The 16791-nt window shown below is 41.5% G+C and overlaps 1 protein-coding gene and 1 pseudogene across 1 annotated transcript in view; one reads left to right on the forward strand and one right to left on the reverse strand.

Annotated features, from left to right (window-relative positions):
- INSC (INSC spindle orientation adaptor protein) overlaps window positions 1-16791 on the reverse strand; it is a 120416-nt gene that overhangs the window by 93699 nt on the left and 9926 nt on the right. The gene's annotated exons all lie outside the window — the stretch shown is intronic.
- On the forward strand, window positions 12387-12896 carry LOC118539792 (CGG triplet repeat-binding protein 1-like; annotated as a pseudogene).

Raw genomic sequence — 16791 nt, forward strand, 5'->3', positions numbered from 1 at the left:
TGGGGTCCGTCAGATCTGGATTCAAATCCTGACTCTGTACCAGATTGGTGCATGACCTTGAGAAAATCATGAACCTCCCATGAATGTGGTTCTCCCAATTATACCTGCCTTCTAAGAGCTTCATAAGGATTAAATGTGATCACTTGCAAAAGCCCCTAACAGATTGAAAGAAAAAAAGGAAAAAAAAGGAAAGGAAAGGGATCATGTGCTCGGCACATGGTAGCCTCAAAGAGGAAGTGTTCTTCCTTGTGGAAGGAGGAGTTGAGAAATGTATCTCAGGGCAGAGATGCTGCCTTGCCCCTGAGAGAGGTGGAAAGGACACAGGCAGGAGTGAGCAAGAAAGAGGAAACTCCATCACTTCCGTCCCCACCACCAACCCTGCCCAAGGCCCTTCCTAACTCATTGGAAATCTCACCCTGGAGGCTCTCGGCAATGCCTCCCCCACCAGGAGAGGCTAGTTTACAAGATAGACCTACAGCCTTAGGTGTCTCTGATTTAATTCAATGCCCGCTGTGACAACTGCTCACTCGGACAGCTCATTTCTGCTCCTGCCTCACCTCCGTTTGGCTAACCTCCGTTTGGCTAACAAAAGTGGAAGAAGGAAATGGTAGGCGATTTACAGTAAATTATTGAATTAGAACCAGGACGGGGGCGGCTTCTGCCATTGTTTAATGGGCCAATCCTGGTATGGCTCAAGGCTGGGCTGGGATTATTTAATCTGCAGAATCCATTAGGGCTGTCAACAGTGCAGGGCAGTAAACATTGTGGAAAGCGGTTAAGCTCTGCTGCAGTGTTAGGTACGGGGAGGAGGCAGCTGGGGGAGTGGGTGTGGGAGGAATGAGACCTGGGGATTCAGTCAAGTCCCTCACTATGTGGTCCCCTACCCCCTCATCAGTTCTCCTCCCTAGAATTTATCACAATTGTAATTAAACAACTGAAATTAGTAGCTTAAAGTTTTCTCCCTTAAGGATCCTAGGGGCAGGGACCAGAGGTCTGTCCTGCCCCTGCTGTATCCGCCACCCCCCTCCTGACAGGCGCCTGGTGCAAAGTGATCAGATCGACCAGATCGATGGACTCTTATTGGCTGGCTGGGTGGGTTCTTACCGAAGGAACCCCAGCCTCCTCGCTGGTAAATGAGAGACAGGTGCCTATGCTGCCACGTTTTGAGTACTTGTTGGGAGGGTTGTGGGAGGGCCTTTCCAACCATACACTGCAGGGAAAGGGCTCGGCATCCTAACACCCACTGAGACAAAGCCACCTGTCCCTCCTGAGTTTCTTTTTATTTTTTTTAAAGATTTTATTTATTTATTTGAGAGAGAGAGAATGAGAGAGAGAGAGCATGAGAGGGAGGAGGGTCAGAGGGAGAAGCAGACTCCTCGCTGAGCAGGAAGCCCGATGTGGGACTTGATCTCAGGACCCTGAGCCCAAGGCAGTCGCTTAACCAACTGAACCAGCCAGGAACCCCCATCCCGAGTTTCTGTAGTCCTTACTGTCTGATCATACCTGGCTGGGCAGGTTCCCTCCCCAGCCCCAGCTCTGTGCTCTACTAGGCAGTTTCTCCCAGACAGACGGACAAGAGACAGTTGCATGACAACTGCAAAAACTGCAAAAAAAAAAAAAAAAAAAAGGCAAGGAGGTGCTAAGGGAGGTCCAGAGGGCTTCCCAGCAGTACTAGGTGAGAATGGAAGGTGGGGAGAAGGGGTCATGGCAAGTTTCTCAGGACATGACCTCAAAACTGACCCTTGCAAGAGGAGTTTGGAGACAGAGAAAGGTGAAGCTGTGAAGAGAAGAGCATGGGGACAGAGGGAAGAGCATAGGAAAATTAAGGAACTCAAGTGTTTCTAGAAGGCTACAGTGAGCACTCCAGGCTGGGCCCAGCTGGAGTTTAGATGAAACCATCCCAGTGTCATGGGAATGCAGAAAAAGGAGTGGCCACTTTCAGCCGGGGAAGTAGGGCAGACTTCTTAGAAGAGGCGACATCTGAACTGGGTCTTAAATGCACGGTAGGATTTTGCCAAGTGAAGATGGGACAAGGACATTCAGTGCCAGGAGAGCAGTGTGAATGGTGGCAAAAAGACCAGAAAATAAAGCAAGGATTCAGGGACCCAGATCTCTCCCAGGGGGCTAGCAGGAAGGTGCCTCTGTGGTCCTGCATATGAAAGGAACAGATTCTTTGGACTCTATTCTGTGGATGATAGGGAGCCATTGAAGGTGGTTTGAGTAGGGGACTGAAAACATCAGAGTGGGATTTCAGCTCCCATGGTGACCAGTAAGTGGATGGACTCCAGGGAGTGAGGCCAGCAGCAGGGGTCCATTTAAGAGATAGATGCAACTCCCAAGGGGGACCACAAAAGCCCTGAGGTTAGAGCCATGGGGACTTGGGGGTAGAAAGGAGGGTGGCTGCAATGAGCTTTGGGAGGTAACGACAATGAGCTTCCCTTTGCCCCCACCCGAGGCCCTCTTGATCTGTGGGAGGGTGGCAATAGTCATCGAGACATTTCAGTATTGCTAGCTGGGGTGCTCAGCATCCTGAACAATCAGATACTTTAAGAACCCTCATTCCCAGGGGAGGCACAAGAAACTAAGCAATCTGTCACCTAGCCCTACCAAATGGACTGAGCCTCATGAAATATAGACAGAGCGACTCTCTAGAGGAAGCCTGAGTGGCCCTTTACAGCTGTCAGGCAACAGAGTCCACCAAGTGGGCGGAATAGACTCAGGGCTCCCAGAGCTGGGTTTGCCCCTTGGGCTCTGAACACCATGGCTGGGCAACCCAGAAGGACCATGCATCAGGTAGGGACCACCCAGACCTGAGCCCTGCCCCTCAATTCCAGAGCCAGAACAGTTTCAACAAAGCACAGGAAAGGCCCCAAGCCTCCCCCTGATTAACTGGATACATGTACCTTCTAGGCTTTACCTGAAAGGTAACAAGAATCCCACCTGCACAAATATGTCAGGGGTAAGACTATAGCCTCCAGCCACAATCTAGGCAGCCTTCCTAGAGGAGCTCACATCATAACGCTAGAGTATTAGAATTAGTAGGAGGCCTTAGAGATTCTTGCCTTGTAATAATAACTATAATGATAATAATAATGATGAGTAGGAGAAAAGGAGACATATTTAGGGTGCTAACTATGTGTTAAGCAATGTGGTAAATGCTCTTGTTATCCCCATTTTTTAGATTAGGAAACTGAAGCACAGAGATTAACACCGGCAGGTGGAGAGACACGTTCAGAGAGGGGAAGAGATCTGCTTGAGGTCACACAGCAGCTGAGCTGTATCTGGGACCTGCACCTCGGTCTCCTCACTGCCATCAGCTTCCCAATGGGAAATCCAAAGAAGGCTTTGTGTGGTTAGAGCCCCAAGAGACCGACCCAGGCTCAGAGTGATTTACCCTGGGAAATCCATTGTTCTGGCAGTTCCCCATCTATAAAACTGGGTTACTCATGCGCTTTCTCTGTTGCTGCGGCTATCAACACAGGGGAATGAGCAGTGGATAGAGAAATTGCAGGGATTCCTAGGCTAATTCAGCTCAGTCTTGGAGTGAGCCAGGCAGGTTGATACAGAGATGCCCATGAGTCCCCAGAGGTCTGAGAAAAAGCAGCCAGAGTCTAGCTCTCGCTGCTGAGGCCCATGTGCCCTGGTCCCTGATCAGTATGACCGCCCATCTTCTAAAAGGCTCCAACTTGTCAAAGACAAGCCCCAGGCAGCCTCTCCTGAAGGACCATGTATAACAGTCCCAGAGGGAAGCCCAAATTCCTGGAGCCTGGAAAGCCATGCTGCCCCCCACCCTGTACCTCAGGGTGGGCCCGTCCTGACACCCCAGCTGCCCATCAGAGGAGTGCCCAGCCCTGAACCACACAAGGAAACAGAAGTTGCTGGCATCTGGGAGCTGGCCCTGAGCTGCTGATTTTCTAAGGGTCAGAAGTAAGCAACTGGCATCCCAGACCTCCGGGACCATTGGCGGAGTGTAGGCCCTGAGAGATGCTAGGCTGGAGCTTTGGGCCACTCCCATCCAGACCTCTGTTGCGTAAGAATGCAGATTCAGAGTCAGTTACTAGCTGTGTGATCATGGGCATTAAGTGTCCTTATCTGTAAAGTGGGGTATATAAGGATAACAGAAGTAATGGTTCCTTCCTCATGGCACTACGGTGTGGATCAGTGAGATCAAGTATGTGAAGTACCTGGCACGCAGGAGTGTTCAATATAAGACTGGTTCTGTTTCTCTCCTGGTGAAGACAAGTACCTCAAAGTAGCGGGGCAGCCAGATGGAGGCCATTCTACAGCCTCCTGAACTATATCCAGCTAGTCAACTGCTTTTTACTCTTTAACTTTTTGATTACCCCTTCCTACTTTCTAACTTTTCCTGATGTGAATGTTAGCCAACTGCTCAAATGTTCTTTAGCTCTGATTTGCAAAAGCGAGAGCCCTCTCTCCCTGGGCCCAGATCCCAGGGTGCTAAAATTAACAATCAGTATACTTTAAGCTAATGACTTACTGGTCGTGACTGCCATGAAGAGACATAACTCTCAGATAAAAGCCATTAGAGAAAATTGAATAGCTCCAGCGTGGTGAAAATTTGGATACATCCTGTTTCATAAATCACGCTCAGAGGTTACACTGGGCAAGCTATTTCCCTCTCTGAGTCACGATGAGGCCCCAGGTTGAGGGGGTCTATATCCCCTTGGGAAAGAAGACATGGGGAGAGAAGCATACAATCTGGGGCATTGAATGAGTCAAACATAAAAAAACAGCCCACTCACAGAATGTTGTCTTATCAAGGCTCATTTATGTCTGGTAGGTCACATGTCACAGTAGCATCCAAACAGTGCACTGCATGGTGTCTAGCAGAGTAGGAGCTCAATAAATATTAGTCATTACCCGACAGGGGATTCCGTGGTTCTCCAAAAACACCTTGCCCTTCCATAATGTTATGCATTGGTCATGGCACCCCAACACGTTCAGACCAAAATCCCCTCAATTCTCTTTTTCTATCTTCAGGTTAATACCAATGTTTCAGGATTCAGTTCTAATCCCACCTCATCTGAGAGGCCTTCTCCAACCACCCTAACCTAGAGTAATTTCTCCCTCCCAAAATTCCCTAGGCATCAATAAAAGTGGGAGGTCTTGAACAGTTTCAAATTATCTTGTAATAGTAGGTATGCTTTCTCCATGTCCCTCTTTCTTCCCCGGTCTGCCTGTTGAGTGCTGCCAGCACAACTGGAAAGCCACAAGACGGCAAGGCCAAAAGATGGAAGAAGATGAGTCCTGAACACAGTTTGGAGTAGAGCCACCCAACTCACATCAGTCCGGCGCAGGGTGGGGGGGGGGGGGAAGAAGAGAAATACACACAATGTGCTAAGCCACTAATATTTGGGGCTTGTTTGTTACAGCAACTAATCTGAAATAACCTACTTATGAAAACTGAAGTAAATGCTATACTGAAGGCATCTGTAAGTGTGCTAGACACAGAAGTCTCTCAGTATAGAAGTTCCTTTCCCTTCGTCCTCAGCCTTGGAAGAGATGGTGGGATACTGTGTTTGTCTACTGACAATTAGTCCTCTGGACACTGACTCTAGTGCATGCACAATACAGCCAGAGTCCAGAAGTTGTTGAGGTGAGAGTAGAATGGAATAAATGCCTACAAACATTTAAAGTCCCATCAATTCTGAGACTAAGATTCTGTTTCTCAGACACTGCCTTCTCTGCTCATATGGACCCATTCACAACCATAACTAAATTTTATTATACTCAAGTGGTTCTCAGATGCGTTTTATTGTTGTTGTTTTTTTTTTTCATATTTTAACATCTGAAATTGGGATGCATGTTTCTGTCAAGGGCATCTTGGCATTGTGTTGCAGTTTAATTGAAAGCATATTTTCTCTTTTATGAAGTAACAGGGCATCTTACAATCTATGGCATCTTAAATTCAATGAAATATAGTATTGGGCACTTAACTATGTGCCAAGCACTCTTCTAAGTGCTTCACAGAAATAAATTCATTTATATCTCAAAAAATCCAAAATAACCAGTACTACTATTATCCCCACTTTAAAGATGTGGAAATGAAGACCCAGAGAGACTCAATAATTTGCCAAGGCACACAGCTAGTAAGTTGAGTGAAGATAAAGACAACACCCTCTCTTTAAGGAACTTCATACCATGCCACTATTTTTCAGCCCCTGCTTTTTAGGTGACAATAGAGTCCCCTTCTTATAGAGAAAGCTCACACATGAATTTTATGTTTGGCAATATGGCAGGCCACATATCTAAAATACTTCTCCATAAGAATTTGGAAGGACTGATAAAGATGTTCTTGATGTTTTTAAAATGCATCACTGAGCTGGCAAAAAGATAAGAAATCTGGAGAGGCCAGGAGGAAAGCAAAAGCAGGAACCAGGGATAATAAGCAAGAACTGAAGGGAACATCTGCCCTAAGAACATCTGCTACTGTATTCCTTAAGCTTCTGTGTCACATGTGTATGAGGTAGGGAAAACTAGGCACAAAGCCTAGGGACTAGGGAAAGAATCAAATAGGGGTCCAAAAGACCAGAAGCTTAATGTTAAGGGTAAATGAGAAATAATCTTCCACACAAAAGATGCAAGAAAAGTGTCCCAAATTTGGCACTGAGTAAAGGGAAGTAAAATCTCTCCCGAGAATTAATGACTACAATATGGCCTTCACATAGGTTTGTGGCCTGAATTCACACTATCTGGGCGGCGGCGGCGGGGGTGGGGGGTGGGGGGCGTGGAGGGGGGAATCAATTAGAGAATTAAGTTTCAAGAAATAAAAGAGAGTCTTGGAAATATTTTCAAGGAACAAAGGCTATAAAATATGACCAAGCAGATTTGAGAAAGGACCAGATTTGAGATGGAACTTCTATAATTAAAAATGTAATAATTAAAATGAAAAAGTCATTGGACAGATTAATCACAGCTAAGGAATGAATTAGTGTACTGAAAGGACAAAAGAAATGATCCAAAATGCAGCCCAGAAAGACTAAGGGAAAGAAAACGTGAGTGAAATAAACCTAAGGAATAAAGAGTAAAGTAGTCTACCAAATATTTAATCAGATTTCCAAAGGGAAATAAGAAAAAGAACACAGGAAAAAGTGATATTCAAAGAAACAGTGACTGAATTTTTTCCCAGAAATTTTGAAAGACAAAACAACTTTCAAATCCAGGAATGCCAATGAATTTCAAGCAGGAAAAATACAAAATATATACACACCCTAGAAAACTCATAAGACTAAAGAACACCAAAGACAGAGAAGATTTTGAAAGCATCCAAGGGGGGCAAAAGAGAAAGAGAGAGACAGAGACACAGAGAGACAGAGAGAACTAGATCAACAGGTGACCACTTAAGAGCAACAATGAAAGTTAGCAGACAATGAGAAAATATCTGATTACAGGAAATAATTGTCCTAAAATTCTATACCCGTAGAAACTCTCTTTCAAGAGTAAGGATGAAATAAAAACATTTTCAAACAGTTAAAAATCCCACAAAGGAAATTCTAAAGGATTTCGGGCAGAAAGAATACAATGCCAGATGGAAGATTTGAGATACAAGAAAGAATGATGAGCAAACTTACTTGTAACTATTTGAGTAAATCCAAACAAACCTTAACTATATGTGAAACAATTATTCCTCACTTGTGGCGTAAGGGAAAAAAAGATAAATCTAATTTACTGTATGCAAATTCAAAAGGGGATGACTAAAGTAAGTTAAGGTATTCTGAGTTTCTTTTATTTGAGGAGGAAAATAGAGATGTAAATTAACTTTAGCCTTATTAGGTTATGATTAATGCTGCAATATCTAGGGTTACCTTATTAGGGTATGATAAATGCGATAATATCTATGTATAACTAAAAGAATATACATAAAAATAAAAATAAATATTACCATTCAAATAAGTTAAGAGGGGAAAATTGTGTAATAAAAAAAGCAATCAAAAAGAAGAAAAAAGAAGTTTGGAGGGGCAAGTATTGATGAATAATAGTAATCACAGTAAGGGGGAGATGAATTAAACTAGCCAATTGTAAGCAAAGATTATAAAGTATGTATTACACTCACACACATGCACACACACAGAGAAAAAAGAGAGAGAAGTAGAGAAAAAAAAGAAAGTATGCCATGTTCTGGCAACAATACCCTTAAAGCAAAAAGACCCAAAACAACTTAAAGTTAAATGCTCCAAAAGATATCCACAGAAATATTTACCTAAAGACGTCTGGTGCTAATGTATTCATATAATACAAAACAAACTTCAAGACAATAACCATTACGGAAAAGAAGAAATTTGTTACATGAAAATAAAAAGATTAACCCATCAAGAAAATATAATAGTGAGGATGTACATAACAACAACAATAATCTTAAAATATACAAAGCAAAAACCGACAAAATTTCAAGGAGAAATGAACAAGTCCAGAATCACAGATCGAGAGTCCAACACAATTTTGCCACTAATTGATAGCTCAAGCAGAAAAATTATCAGTGAAGATATAGGACATTTGAATGACACAAGTTAGATTTAGTGTTTATAAATAGAACACTGCATTCAACTTATCAGGAATACACATTCTTTTCAAAGATTCATGAATCGTCCTTTTTTCTTTTTAAGGACTAGGGACTAGATCATAAGCAAGCCTCCACAAATTTCAAATGATTGGTATCCTATAGATTGCAATCTCTACCCCAATATAAATATCCCCATAATTTTGATATTTTAAACATATAATCAGAGGTCAAAGAAGAAATTGTAACAGAAATTAGAAAACAAACGCAAATTATTATGAAAATACATATATAAAAATGATATGGTATACAGACAAATAAAATTAAAAGCAAAAATTACAGCTTTAAATTAGAAAATAAGAAAATATAAAAATTAGAAGATTTTTAACTTCTAAAATAAGACATTTTATTTTTTTAAATATTTATTCATTTGAAAGAGAAAGCGCATGCACATGCAGGTGGAGGGAGGGGCAGAGGGAGAGAATCTCAAGCAGATTCCCCACTGGGTGTGGAGCCCCACGCAGGGGTGATTTCATGACCCATGAGATCATAACCTGAGCCAAAACCGAGAGTTGGACACACTTAACTGACTGAGCCATCCGGGCGCCCCAACATAAGACATTATAGAGAAGAGAATAATTCCAAAGAAATTAGCAGAAGAAAAATGGTTAAGATAGGGGCAAACATGAAGCAAAACACAATGAAAACACAAAACAAAATGTAAACACAAATGGAAGGATCAATAGAGTTAAAGTTAGTTTTTTAAAACACAAATAAGATAGACAAAGCTCTGGGAAGGTCAGAGGGAAGAAAGGTCAGGAAAAAAAAGGGAAATACAAACAATATTAGCAATAAAAAGGAATTTATAACTACAGTGCAGCAAAGATAAAAGAATATTATGGATATTATATGGACAGGAATATTTTGCAATATCACTGAAATCATAAATAAGACAAATTTCTAGAGAAATACATTAGCCAAAATTGACTCAAGAAGAAATAGATCTATAACCATGAAATAAATTAATCTTCCCATAAGGAAAACACCAAGCACAGAGACTTTCACAGATGACTTTCTATCATTAAAAAAAAAAAAAAAAAACTCACCCAAACTTTTCCAGAAAACAAGAAAAAAGAAAACACACCTCAATTCATTTTATGAGGCTGACATAATTTTCATACTGAAACTAAGCAAAATTACAAGAAAGGAAATTTATAGGCCAGTCTCATATATGAACATAGATGAAAATATACTAAACAAAATATCATCAAACAATCCAGCTGTTTATGAAAAGGCCAATACACCATGGTCAAGTTGGTTTTAGCCTAATGTTTTAGCTGTTTTAACATTAGAAAATATATTAATGAAACCCACTGCATTAATAGGCTAAAAAAGAAAAACCTTATGATTATCTTAATAGATTAAGAAAAACAACTTTATAAAATTCAACAGCTCTTTATAATAAAACCTTTTAGTAAACTAGAAATACAATAGACCTTCTCTAAACTGATTAAAGGGCATCTGCCAAGAAAAAAATATACCAGGAATGACATACTTAATGACAACATGTTGAAAGCATTTCCTATGAGACCAAAAGCAAAATAAAAATGCCCAGTTCCCACTAACTTTTATTCATTATTGTACTAAATATCTTAGCTAGTTAGAAAGAAAGAAAATTTATAAGAATGGAAAGAAACAAAACTGTCATTATTTGCAATTGATATGATTTTCCACAGGGCTGCCACATCTGCCTATGCTCAACAGCATACAGCCAAGGGAGTAAGTGGAGGCTGCATTTGGCCTCTGCTGTGCCTACCCAGTCACACCTTACACAGAGCTGGGTCTACCAGACACAAACCTGTAGTCCACTAGGCAAGCCAAGTCTCCAGGGGTTCATGTCTGGACATATGATGTCATTCCCTAATTCTTATTAAAATGTAGCTTGAACTAGCAAGTCACTCTCGTTGTGAATATAAAAAACTCAAAAGTATCTACAAATAAACTATTTTAATTCATAAAATGGCTTAGGAAGTTGTCAGTAAATGAATATACAAAAGCCAAGTATAGTCCTAGACACTGGCACAAACGTAAAGTGAAATTTAGAAGAAAAAGCATTAACAAGCGCAACAAAAATATGTAAGGTATATATAAATTAATCTTAAAACATACAAGTTCCTTAATGAGAAAAAAATATTATTAAAAGATATTAAAGAAGGCCAAAATAAATGAAGAGGTATTTCATATATATAGATAGGAAAATGTCAATTTACCATAAACTGATGTATAGATACAATATAATCCCAATCAAATCCCCATAGGATTTTTTCCTACAGCTTCATGAGTTACATCTGAAATGTATAACCAAGATTATTCCTGAAAAAGAAAAATAATGTCTAAGGTCTAAAACAAGACAAGGGTGCCCACTTTCAACACTTCCATTCAACATAGTACTAGAAGCCCTAGCTAGAGCAATTAGACAAGAAAAGGAAATAAAAGGAATCCAAACCAGAAAGGAAGAAGTAAAACTGCCATGTTTGCAGATGACACATGTTATATATAAAAAACTCTAAAGAATACACCAAAAAACTATTAGAACTAATAAATGAATTCAGTATAGTTTCAGGATTAAAAATCAACATACAAAAAAAAAAGTTGCATTTCTATACACTAATGACAAACTAAAAAAGAAATAAAGAAAATAATCTCATTTACAATAACATCAAAAAGAATAAAATACTTAGGAATAAATCTAACCAAGGAGGTGAAAAATATGTACACTGACAACTATAAGACATTGATGAAAGACATTGAAGAAGACAAAAATAAATGGAAAGACATACCATGTTCATAGATGAGAATAATTAATATTGTTAAAGTGTCCATACTACACAAAGCTATTTACAGACCCAGTGTAATTCTTACTAAAATTCTAATGGCATTTTTTCACAGAAAGAGAAAACTATCCTAAAATTCATATGGCACCACAAAAGACTCCCAAGCAATCTTTTTTTTCTTTTTTTTTTTTTTTAAATATTTTATTTATTTGAGAGAGAGAGAGAGAGCCAGAGAGAGAGCACAAGTGGAAGGGAGTGGCAGAGGGAGAAGCAGACTCCCCGCTGAGCAGGGAGCCCAATGTGGGGCTCGATCCCAGGACCCTGGGATCATGACCCGAGCCAAAGGCAGACGCTTAACCGACTGAGCCACCCAGGCACCCCACTCCCAAGCAATCTTAAGAAAGAATGAAACTGGAGGCTTTCTAATTTCAAACTATATTACAAAACTATACTAAGGAAAAAAGAATCTCTTCAATAAGCAGTGCTGGGAAAACTAAATATTCACATGCAAAAGAATGAAATTGGACCCCTATCTTACACTGTTTGCAAAAATTAATTCAAAATAGATTAAAGACTTAATTGTCAAACCTAAAACTATAAAACTAGAAGAAAGCATAGGAGAAAAACTCCTTGAAATTGGTCTTGACAGTGACATGGCGGACACCCGGGGCTCAATGGGGCAATAATAAAGACTGTGACGGAGGCGAAAGGTCTTCCTCCTCCCTCACCCCCCTTGCTCCTTTCTTTCTTCCTCCTCCTTTCCTTTCCAGTCAGGTCTCATCCACTTCCCCTATGGGCACTCTAATCCTACATAAAGGCATGACTTCCCAGCACCACAGGGAAATAGGGTGCAAGCCCACAAACTATTTCCCCATCACCACTTGTGCAAAAACTGATTTGAAGGCATCTCTGGGTTTGAAAAAAGGAAAGTGCCAGGATTTCAAGCATCTCTGGTTTTGCACTGGAGACCCTTCACTGCTAAGTATTAAGATGAAAAAAACTGGAAATTGATGGAAACCTTATTCAGAGTTGGAATGGGAAGATTTGTAGTGACAGCACTACTTGCTTGAAACTGTTCTGAGGTTGCTTTGTATGTGATTCCCCTGGATCCAGTCACTGAGTTTGCAAGTGAGCTGCACAAAGATGGAGGAAAACTCTTCTGCCCTCCTTGCCATGTGGCTCTGAATCATGTTCTCAAGGCTGCCATTAGTGACCACCTTAAGTCCAAGGCTCACACGAAGAGGAAGGCAGAATTTGAAGAGCAAAATGTGAGAACAAAGCAGAGGCCCCTGACTGCACCTCTTCGATGCAAAAGTACTGTACAAACAGAATGTCAGTGTTATCCAGGACTTTGTGAAAATATGCCTGAAGCCAACATCAACACTTGAGAAGGCTGATCTTCCAGCAGTCCGTGCTTTCCTGTCTCTCCAAGTGAAGAACAGAGGCTACATACCTAAGTCAGACCACCTGAGGAGAGCATATCTGCCTGATGGATATGAGAATGAGAATCAACTCAACTCACAACACTGTTGATATGGAGGTTGCGTTATTCACGTTATCAAGATAAACGTGTAGTATTAAAGTTGTCAACAGCAAAAGAAAATACAAGCAACAGAAGCAAAAAAAAAACCCAAAAAACCCAAATGGGACTATATCAGGCTAAAAAGCTTCTGCACAGCAAAAGAAACAGTCAACAGAATGAAAAGACAACCTGTAGAACGGGAAAAATATTTGCAAACCATACATCTGATATGGGGGTTAATATCTGAAATATATAAGGAGCTCCTACAACTCAATAACAAAAAAAAACTTAATTTAAAAATCAGTTAAAAATGTAGAAAAGGCTCAAATAGACATTTTTTCAAAGAAGACATACAAATGACCAACACATACATGAAAGGTGCTCAACATCACTCATCATCAGGGAAATGCAAATCAAACTATAATGAGATATCACCTCACACCTGTCAGAATGGTTAGCATCAAAAAAGACAAGAGATAACAAATGTTGGTGAGGATGTGGAGAAAAGGGAGCCCTTGTGCAAAGTTAGTGGGAGTGTAAATTGGTACAACCACTATGGAAAACAGTATGGATGTTCCTCAAAAAATTAAAAATAGAACTACCATATGATCCAGCAATCTCACGTCTAGGTATATATCTGAAGGAAATGAAATCAGTATCTCAAAGAGCTATCTGCTCCCCCACATTCCTTGCAGCATAATTCACAAGAGCCGAGACATGGAAATATGGAAATATCACATTATATATATAGATATATATAGATATATAAATAATATATATATAGGACACTGTATAGGTTATATATATGGGACACTGTGTATTATATATATATGTGCATGTGCATATACGTATATGTGTGTGTATATATATATCTATATCTATCTATCTATATATATATATATATATATGCAGTGGAATATTATTCAACCATAAGAAAGGAAATCCTACCTTTTGCAACATGGATGAACCCCAAGAGCACTATGCTAAGTGAAATAAATAAGGCAGAGAAAGAGAAATACTATATGATCTCACTTATATGTAGAATCTAAAAAAGCTGAATTCATAGAAACAGAGAGTAGAATGGTGGTTGCCAGGGCTGGGGGTAGAGGGAAATGAGGAGATACTGGTTAAAAGGCACAGATTTTCAGATGAATGAGTTCTAGGGATCTAGCATACGGCACAGGGGGTGACTATAATTAACAATACTGTATTGTATATTTAAAAGTTGCTGAGAATAGATCTTCAATATTCTCACCACATTTACAAAAAAAGGTAACTGAGGTGATGGATGTGTTAACTCACCTTACTGTGCTAAGCATTTCACAACAAATACATATATCAAATCATCACACTGTATACCTGAAACTTACACAATATGACATGTCAATTATAGCTTAATAAAGCTGGGGGACAAGATGAAAACAAGAAGACTAGGGCTTGACCAGAGTCCCACCACCCTGATAACATAGTCTGTGACAGAAAGCAGAGGGCCTGCTTTCTGCCTGGCCAGCCTATGCTTATCCGGGCACAGCCCCTCAGCACCGTACCAGTATGTGGGGGTTCATGCTCTTATCCTGATACTTCTGACATCTGATAAAAAAAAAACCACAGCCCCCATCCCATACAGCCTTTAGGACCCCTTGCCAAACCCAAAAGGTGGCACACACACACACACACACACACACACAAAATAGACCAGCGGTCAAGAAACCAACAGCCTCCTCTCAGCTCTGCCAGTAACCAACCTTGTGAACTTTGTCAAGTTACTAACCTCTCTGGGCCTCTTTTCTCATATGCAAACTGGAGATAATAATATATCTTTGATTACCTGGCACAGTTGTTGTAAAGACTGAAATACAATAATGGAGTGGACACCTGCTTTGTATCTCTATATGAGGTCATAAAAGTAAGAGGGATTTTGTTAGGCAATATAATCTATGGAATAAGAGTCTCTTAAAAGACCCAAAGGAATGAATCTAGAACAGTGGGATTTCAGGCAACGTGAAAAATGAGCTCTGGACCAAGACAGAAATCTAGAAGTTGGGGCCTAACCAAAAATCTCTGTTAACACAATGTGAGCAAGAAACCTGGAACGTTATGGGAGGAGAGGAGCTCAAGAATTATCTTTTCCGGTGGCGGCTGGGTGGCTCAGTCGTTAAGTGTCTGCCTTCGGCTCAGGTCATGATCCCAGAGTCCTGGGATCGAGCCCCGCATTGGGCTCCCTGCTCCACAGGAAGCCTGCTTCTCCCTCTCCCACTCCCCCTGCTTGTGTTCCCTCTCTCGTTTCTCTGTCAAATAAAGAAATAAAATCTTAAAAAAGAAAAAGAATTGTCTTTTCTAATCCTGCAGCTTCTGCAAAGGGAAACCAAGGCCCAGAGAAGGTGAATGACTTATCCAAATCACAGAGCAAATTTGTGGCTGAACACTAGCACTCAAGTTCTTTCTTCCCTCCGTCTCAGGTTCCGTCCTGATACGGGTCCATGATGCTATGCTGGTCCATTCTGGGTCCACGATGCCCCCTTGGAGAGAGAGCATAATGACCCGATACCTGAAGAAAATGCCACTGCCTTCCCCAGGGTACTCACTGAGGGATGCTGAACTTGGGGGCACTTATTTTCCTGTGTCTACAAGTTCAGTTTGCTCATGAGTCTAAGTCACTCTCCTCCGTGTGGAAATCCCTCTGCCAAGTCCACAGCACAAGACAAACAGAACATGTTGACCAAGAGCTTAAGAATCAATTATGAATCCAGTACTGACACAGACCACAGGGCCTGGGTTGGCAGGTGCTATGGCCCAAATCCCTGTGACTCTTCAGAAAACTGTCTCCAGTTCAGCCCTCCCCACTAGGATCCTGAGTGTGGGGATGGAGGTGTGTCAAAGGACAATTGCATCTGTAATCCTGCCTTTAAGTCGCAGACTTCTGCACACTGTGGGGAGAGGTTATGTTCTTAAAGATGTGGCCTCTAGCTGATTGGGACAACAGAAGAGCAAATAAGTGGGTCTAGTGAAGTCTCTGGAGGCCGAGCCTCAGGCCAGACCAAGCACTGGACTTATGCCCCAAATATGCATCCCAGGTTTCTCTGTGGCGGCTGCTATATCCCCTGTGAGATGCTCTTTATCTCCAGCTGGGCAGGGACTTTGTCTCTTGCAATGGCCTCAGGCACAGGACACCCCGGCCCATCACACACCTGTTCCCTCACCCTCTCAGCCGTCACCTTCATAGTAGTCACCCCTTTACTCACTCACACCCACGGTCCCCAGTGAGCCTTTGCCAAGGGCTCTGAGTACAACTGGGGTAGAAATGGTCACAGGCCAGGCCACATGAGTGCACAAGGGATCCAGAGCCAGGCTCTACTCCCATTGGCAGGCAGCTCTTCCTGAGCCCACCTCTGGCCCACCCTGAGACCCGTCTAACACCTTCTTGGTCTGGGGCAAGAGGGGTGACAGTATGGTCACGGGGTAGGGCAGAGCATCTGCTCTGTATCAGGCCCCAGCTAAGTGATAGAGAAGTAAATGAATAAAACAATTTTCTTAGAATTTCCTCTTCCATTGAAAGAAATATACAAATGTATAATTCAAACTAGTAATTCCACCAACAGGAGTTCAAATAAGATGCTTGACCTTTCTCTTGCCACATGTGCTCTATATGGTCTTGAATATTTTATGCCCCTTCTGGGCTTCTCATTGCCCCATCTGGAAGAGGAGAGGGGTGGATTAGATGAACTTCCACTCTGAAACTTATGTTTCTACAATCCAATGACCCCTTCCCCAGAAGCTTCTATAAGAGTCATCATGGCCAGAGGCCAGACCCAAACCTCCAGATTGCTCTGCCCAGAACTCAGTTTGCTCTGCGTTCTTCGCTCAAAGGTGAGTTACAGGAGACATCTGGCATTTGTCCCAGAGATAGCCGCTCACAT

Source organism: Halichoerus grypus, chromosome 11 (genome assembly GCF_964656455.1).
Source record: "Halichoerus grypus chromosome 11, mHalGry1.hap1.1, whole genome shotgun sequence".
NCBI lineage: Eukaryota > Metazoa > Chordata > Mammalia > Carnivora > Phocidae > Halichoerus > Halichoerus grypus.